This window comes from Euprymna scolopes, chromosome 26, assembly GCF_053919585.1.
Source record: "Euprymna scolopes isolate OS-2025 chromosome 26, ASM5391958v1, whole genome shotgun sequence".
NCBI lineage: Eukaryota > Metazoa > Mollusca > Cephalopoda > Sepiida > Sepiolidae > Euprymna > Euprymna scolopes.
The window spans coordinates 10,225,650-10,234,039 of record NC_136507.1 but is presented as its reverse complement, the minus strand read 5'-3'; the positions used below and the strand labels follow the sequence as shown (position 1 = coordinate 10,234,039).

The following is an 8,390-nucleotide window of genomic DNA, read 5'->3' as shown; positions in this document are numbered from 1 at the left end:
TAATAATAATAATAATAATAATAATAGGGGAAGTACAAAGTTAAACATGTTGGAAACATCCAACCTAACCTCGAGTGGAAGTGTGCAGTGTACTGTAACCTAAAAAAAGGTTACTTGTCGCTCACATTCCAGAGAAAATCAACGATTCTATTGAGAAATCAATGGCCAAACGTTGTTGCAATAAGAACACTGAATTCCCAACTATTAGAGGTATCGATCTATAGAGATGAAAATCCAGAAATTATCATGAAGTTGCCAGGGAACACCACTTGTTCTTATAAGTCAACAGTCAATCTAATAACTAGTGTTAAACTCAGGATAATTCATTAATCAATATATTATATTTCAGTTGTGAATAAACTCCATAATGCTTTCAACGTTTTTAGACGATATGAAACGAGGTAAAGACCGCCAATGGGTGGCATTATCGTACTTCTAAATAAGAAGGGTTAGCAGCATTTTAAATAGACATATTGTCACTCAGATTCCTGGAAATTTGTACGAGTGAAATATCACTGGCAATGATTTTTGTGAGAATTCATTGTGAGTAAATAATAATCTTGACTTGCAATTACTTGTCTTTTGAAATAAATTCATGATGCAAGTTTCTATCTCTTAGAAATTTCATTGTTTCTTTCTACATTTAAACAATTATGTTTATATTTTATTTAATCTATTTTTCTTCTCTTTTTCTATGGCTATTATTTTTTTCCTTTCCCAATAATTTTACTTGTCCAAATCATTCAAAGATTGCAAATTCAAATATCTTCCCTCCCTATAGCATCAGCAACATAACCAGTGCCGAATCATCTGACTGATGCGCGATTCCTCCATCCCGCCCCCATTGTTCACTGCAGAATCTACTCCAAATCAAACGAAGGTCGGTTCAGGCAGTTTTTATCAGTACTAACGCTTACTTGACCTCTCTATTAAACATCATCTTATCTCCAACGATTTTCGAATATCATCAGACCTAACCAACTTTCAACCCTCCCTTAATGCACGCAAATTAATCTCACTCGCTCTTTCTTCTACTATAAAATATATATATTACACATCTCCCAACCTCCCGAAGATAGACATATCATCACGCAGCGTTTGGCTCACCCCAGCGAAAAACATGGCCAATTCTTCACCATCGACTCTCATTTTCAATTTCTGGCGCGGAAAACGATAGTTTATTTAATCTAACTTCAGCTTATTTTCTCTCGCCATAATATTATCGAAATGGTATTCAGCTTACTCCTCTTTAACATTCCCAGGGTTTTTCACACTTAGTGTTCATAATAATAGATATGTTCTGTAGCCAGAGATCGACCGTCGACTTAGGTAACAGCGATTGTTCGAATTATCCTCATCAGTTTAAAAGCTAATATTTACACCATCTTCTTCGTTATTGGCAATGCTTTATAACTGGCATCAGTACTGCGAATGAGGCAGACCCGTTTTCTTATCTTATGACTTTCACATCATTTCGATTTTCTAAACTTCCTTATTTATGTATAAAAGACAAACTTAAAATACAATTTTATTGGATTTTATCACAGTCGCTTACATGTTAGCCTAAAAATCAAAAGAAAAGTTCTGGTAGTTTGTGATACCATTATCTGCCATGTCAGCATTTACACTATTATTTAATCGAATATATAGTATATTGGTACGCCTACAGAATTTAAGCCAAATCGGTGTTTCCCTTTTCTAAATTGGGGATAAACTAACAATAATTTAACTTTTCGGTTTTATTCGGTAAAGGCCAGCTCTGTTTGGTTTGAATTCTGTACGATAACCATCATATATATCGCAGACTATTTATCTAAATATGTATCTATACCGCTGAATAACATCGAGATCGTGCAAAGCTTCTGTCCAGGAAAATTCTAGAATTTCATTACGTAAACTTACAAACACGGAAAGTACATGTTTTTTTTATGAAGTGTCACTGTAGTTGTTTCTATTTTTATTGTGACTATGATATATAGCCCTTTATTTTTCAAAAGTATAGTATGACAGCAAGCGTTTCTTTTTTCTATATGTTCCCTTATACTAACACAACAAATACCTTGGTTCATAATGTGCTCCCACATTTTTCTTAAATATCAAATTAAGAATATTAACAATGTATCATTATACAAATTAGTTGTCGCTCTTTATTAAAGGTAAAAGTCATTCGTGAATAATAGTTAATAAGTATTTCTTTTGGGTGATATACAATGCTACAAAAGAATCTTAAAAAATGAGTACAAATGACAGAATTCGATGACTTAAGTATATGATGACATGCAGTCTTGAGGTATTGTTAGTTTTAAAGTTACTATCTCGATTTCTAAAAACTCTGCAGCTATTTTAATAACCATTGTCAAGAAATTACATGTTAATGATAAACTATATTTCATTCTGTGTATACCTATACGCTAAAACAGCTTTTCTTGAATAAAATTTTATGAGAATTCCATAGGCGTATAAATTTTTTATAACCGAAATTTATTTTACCATCGTATTATGTGTTCGTGCTGGCCAATAATAAAAGGCAAACACTAATAATAAAATAACCGCATTGATTCATTTAAATAATTAAAAAACTACGAATAAAAATGTTAATGTCGTAATTTAAGGTATTAAAGCCAAGTAGATATCCGTTTTTGTCGATTATTGGTAATGACTAGTGTTGACTAGTGTATTCGAAATTTTTCAGTATAAGCAATACTACGAGGGTGGCTCCAAAAGTAAAGTCTCCTATTTTCTAACCCAAACAGATAAGGATAACCGAAGTAAAGTAAACCACGATAAAGAGCAGCATGTCATACTCTAGAATTTATATTTCCATGTAGTCACCAGCATTTCAATGAACATTTGCCAGAAATTCAATGACGCATGATCGCATTTTACGCACATCTATGATAGGCCTCGATTTTTTAGAATCTTACATCGTCAATATCTGCAAAAAAGCAATGAAACATTCAGTCCTAATTTCATTCATCATAACAATGCGATTTGCAATACTCTCCGATCTATTCTGACGGACTAGGAATAGAAGACATCACTTTTGGAACGCTCCTCGTAATATTGAATTGGTTAAAATGCTCAGAAAACTAGAAATAAAAACATTGCAAAAAAGTTTTATTCTATACAATAAGAGAATAACAGCACTTATAAGAACACGTAAAGAACTGCCGAAAAAAAAACAGGATTAATAACATCCTGACGCTTTTATACAAAGAAAACATTTAACACTTAATATTTTGGACTAGTCTATCAATCGTTGAAGCGTTCTAACTAGATATCGCAACGTAGAGAGTGGCGATCTTGCAGCTAATATGAAAGGCGAGCACAGCATTTGGCAAGTTGGCGTAGGGTCCTTTGTGGCAGCGTGCGGTATAAATTGGGAATAAAGATCAAAGTGCGCCACGCTTGTGTGCCGTCTTTGTTGTGTCGTATCGCCGGCATCTGAAGCAATTAGAATGCTTTCATCAGAAAATGAACAAACTGATAACAGAGAATATATTGGAATGCTCACGTTGGCCATGTACATTAACAGCCGTTTATGAATACCATAATATTATTCGATGTAGAGGAAATAAATGACACATTTAGAAATAGAGCCCATGTTGGACGAGTTAAAATGTATTACGCACTCTTGCTGTTTACTAAAAAAGCAAACCACAAATCGATAATGAAGCTGGGACTTGCTAGCCTTAACTTGGGAAATTAGTTCTATTAGCTTGTTTAGTCTGGTTGATATCATATCGGAACCTTTGACAGTGATAAAGGCTAAATATAATATACTAATTGATTTATATTCTCCTTATTTATTTTAAAATCTCGAAATATAATCCTTTTAAACGGTTCATTTGTTATAACATTGTATACTGTATATCAAGCTTAATTATTTAAGGTCGAAAACATAATCAAGCTTATGTCGTTTATTGAGTAACCTTGTTTTGTTTTTCTGTATCTAAACTCTTTGTGGGTTATTTGATTACTTAGTATCGAAACGGATGCCGTCTATTGCGATCTATGAAATCAATTGCATTTTGAAAACGGCTGAAACGCTGGATACGATACGCGGTGTCGGTAGCTACCGGTAGCTACCGGATTCACGACATGGAGTGCCGGTCTGGGTGAGTAGAATTCGAACATGCTAGTTCCAGAGAATCATTTTTACTTACATGTGGTTCTTTTCATAAGTTACCGATTCGTTTAGAAAAAAATCTAATTAGAAATAAAGCTGGGAAACAAATAACAATAAGAAGAGTTATATGATTAGTACAACATGTATGGCTTAATTTGAGACACAGATGTAAATAGGCACACTCAAATTAACATGGCAATGATCAACATCAAGAAAGAAACAGCCAATATATAAGTTCGCCGTTCCAACATAACACAGTTTAAACATAATGCAAGAAAAAAAAAACGAACTACATGGAACTTGTATAGAGGGAGGTGGCGGCCAGAAAGTAGATAATCATCTGAACTGAAGACATACGTGAGTCAAAGTTCAAACCTGGTCTCTTGCATAGCATCGCGCTCGCTTATGGACATCAGCAACATTTACTTCGTACCCCCTGTAGTGATCTGATTCAAAACCAATCGGATAAAACACAACAAATTATGACGAGCAAAAAAAAAAGACGTATCGTGTTGCTATATGTAAATATCTTATAATAGAGAATATTCCTACCATAAGTGATTCATAGATTTACATTCATCATTTTACTACATATCAACCATTCGTGCTTTATCACATACTGAAACAAACTCACTGAAAAAAAACCTCCATTTTGTTTTACGGCTTATCAATTCATACTAGATGATTTGATATCGGAATATTATACATACTACACATATTTCTTATAAAATATTCGTTGATTGTCTTGGTTTATGTGACACGATACGCCAATCTTTTGTATCTATTTAATATTTAATGTCAAAGTAAACTATATTCGTATGAATTAACAGGGTACAACTTTTTGGAACAGCCTGATTCTGCCATTGACGTTTGCTTCCACGATCGTAAAGAGAAATGTACAGATGAAAACAATCAATTGAGAGATAACAACGAAAGAGAAATAACTAAAATATAAGAAAAGTTGGAAAAATTTAAATACATCGTAAAATATATAATTTGTAACATCAAATATTAAGTAATACTCATATACTTATTGTGCTATCATGCACAGCTCTCATTCTCCGTTGTCCACATGTGGTTTCTTTTTCTCTCTATCTCTTTTCTATTATCGTGTCAGAAAAGATCGTCTCCTTTTATTCATAGCCCCCTCTCTCCTTTCTCTTTACTTTTAATAATATATATTTCATTCCCCTCTTCAATTGTTTTACTTATTGAAAACTATATGAAAGTCAAACGCTTTTCCTCCACAAGTTAAGTGTACACGATAATGTGCAACACAGCTAATAATAATTATCCTAATTCTTTTCGTATATATCAAATAAATACTTTTATAAAAAAAGTTGCTTTCAATAGATCAGTAGTGTAAGTCTACAGCTATAAATACATTTTTAATTTATGAAGTATCTTGAATTAAGAGAATAAACATTTGCAAATTCACTAATAAATCGCCTTTTACTAAATTTTCTATTCAGAGCATACGATTGTTTCGGCCTGCCACGAAGATATTTAAATATGTTTCATTTGTTCACAGATATGAGTACTTTGGGTAGTCAAATTTTACTGAGATGTTCGTATCATCTAAGGTGATTCATTATTAGGTGTATATGCACACACACACACACACACACACACACACACACATATATATATACATATATATATATATATGGATATGTATGTATATATATGTTTATATATGTTTATATACATTACACACACACACACACACATATATATATATATATATATATATATATATATATATATATAAATATTAACTGTAAGGTTTCTCACGTTAAGACACACGTTCACGTGTACAGATTCGGACCCAAAACATTGTAGCAGATTACTTCGCATGAAAAAAAGACAAGTAATAACTCTACTTTTTTCTTGTAACAACGGCATTTATTTTCAGGCATTTTCACAGAAAATGACGTCATTGTTCTATTCTTGCTGACATAAGTCATCTCGACCATCCTTGCCTGTGTGTGCTCACGTTCTTTTTATAGTCTTTTCCTCTTCCATACCGTGACATCACTCTGAATACGGATGGGCCTTTTTATACATGCATCAGTGCTCTGGTAAAAGGTTTGATATCAATGGTACCTTGTTGATATTCCCTGATTCTCCGTGACATTTTTAATAAATACACATTTAACTCCTATTAATGTATAATTAAGCACTTATTTCATTCTAAAAAGCACTCATAATATATATATATATATATATATATATATATATATATATATATATAAAAGCGTGTTTGCATGCCTCTATATTGCATTTATATATATGTATGCATATATATATATATATATATATATATATATATACACAAACGTGTGTGTATGCCTCTCTCTCATATATACATATATATATATATGTGTGTGTGTGTGTGTGTGTGTGTGTGTGTGTGTGTGTGTGTGTGTGTGTGTGTGTGTGTGTGTTGTTGTTGCATTTTCTAATTCGCCGTGGATGAGGATTCCGGCTATTTTGCGTTCATAAAAAAAAAATCTTGAACTCTGTTTTCTGTCAGTAAGTTTACATTTGCATGCGATGTTTTCATTTTTATTATATTCGACCAATCGACTCAAAACTTATGCTTCTAAATCTTTATCGACCCAAGATAAAGAGACTACGTGATTTACAAGTTCGTCCCTTTTTAACTTCCTGTGTCGTGCATTATAGGTCTTCAGCGTTGTTTATTTCCCATATTGATTTTTTTTTAAGTTGGTCTATGTTTTGCACTTGATGTGCAGACATTTTTGAAATGCCTAGGTTTTCTAATAGAAATACACCTAGAGATAAATGTAACAAAAGCAAAAATTATATTCTTTTGAATTTTGTATTAAACGTATACATATGTAGCAACATATGTTTGAAAAAAATATATTCTTTTGAATTTTGTATTAAACGTATGCATATGTAGCAACATATGTTTGAAAAAATATATTCTTTTTGATTTTGTATTAAACGTATGCATATGTAGTAACATATGTTTGAAAAAAATTATATTCTTTTGAATTTTGTATTAAACGTATGCATATGTAGCCATATATGTTTGAAAAAATTATAAACTACTCTTTTGAAATACTTTTGCCGAAGTAATGTTTAGACAACCAATCATACGTAGAATATCCATAAACAACATTTTAAAACGCCTTAAATGTAATAAATAAATGCGATTTCGGATTTGTTGTTAATAACACGTTTACCGCTAACTTCTGCATCTTAATGTTTTGTAACGATAAATAAAACGGTTCGACTAATGGTCATACAAAACATTCCAACTAGCTCAAAGAGTGTATATTATATCTTTTTTTATACATCAAATCCATTAATACCATGGGATAATGAGATCTCCTACCTATTTAGAAAACAAAAATAGACTCTTCGTCATTTAATAAATTTCAGTAAAAACCCCTAATTCGGTAGAAATTATGTTGGAGAATTCTACTTTATCACAGTGCTATGCTCTGTCGTACTTTGAATTGGTTTCATATTAATATGAACATCTCTTCTAACAAGGTATGGATGCACTTAATTTAAGCATCTATTAAGAAATAAATACAATTAAAGAAAAGACATGAGATGCCTATTAACTTTATTTTTGTAAAGAACAAGATTATATGTAGGTGAAAACAGTTAGCGGTATGCTGCAATTCTTGGAAAGATGTTTCCGATTTTTTTTTTTAGATGAAGATCGGTTATTCATATTATTTGGATTCATCGGACAGCTGTTCTAATCCTAGCTGTAATTTTCACAAGGTTTTTGTCGATGTAACCTCCAACCTTCTTCAGGTGTATCTTATTCAACTCGGCAATGTTTCTGGCGAACTCAGGATATTTGAGAGACCTACGTGAATAGGAATCTGTATTACAACTAGATCTTGGCCTTTTGGCTAAGATCATAGTGTAGTATCTGTTCCGGCAGATGCTGCACTTAAGATAATTTGTACCAGTCAATGGAGGGGAAACCCTCTATACTGGGACAATTATTATTTTTGGTAACCAGAGTGCCCCCTTTTTGCCTACTTTTAGGGGAGCTGGTTTTTACCTCACATTAAAAACGGCCTTGTGCCTAATTTGCTCAGTGGGGGAGCAAATAAATACCATCTGTTCCGGCAGGTGCTGCACTTGAGATGATTTGTGCCGGTCAATGGAGGGGAGGCCCTCTATACTGGGACAATTATTATTTTTGGTAACCAGAGTGCCCCCTTTTTGCCTACTTTTAGGGGAGCTGGTTTTTACCTCACATTAA

At 32.6% G+C, this 8,390-nt stretch overlaps 1 pseudogene; it reads left to right on the top strand.

Annotated features, from left to right (window-relative positions):
• The first annotated feature begins 8,014 nt into the window (after positions 1-8,014).
• Positions 8,015-8,158, top strand: LOC145248549 (U2 spliceosomal RNA; annotated as a pseudogene).
• Positions 8,159-8,390: the final 232 nt, after the last annotated feature.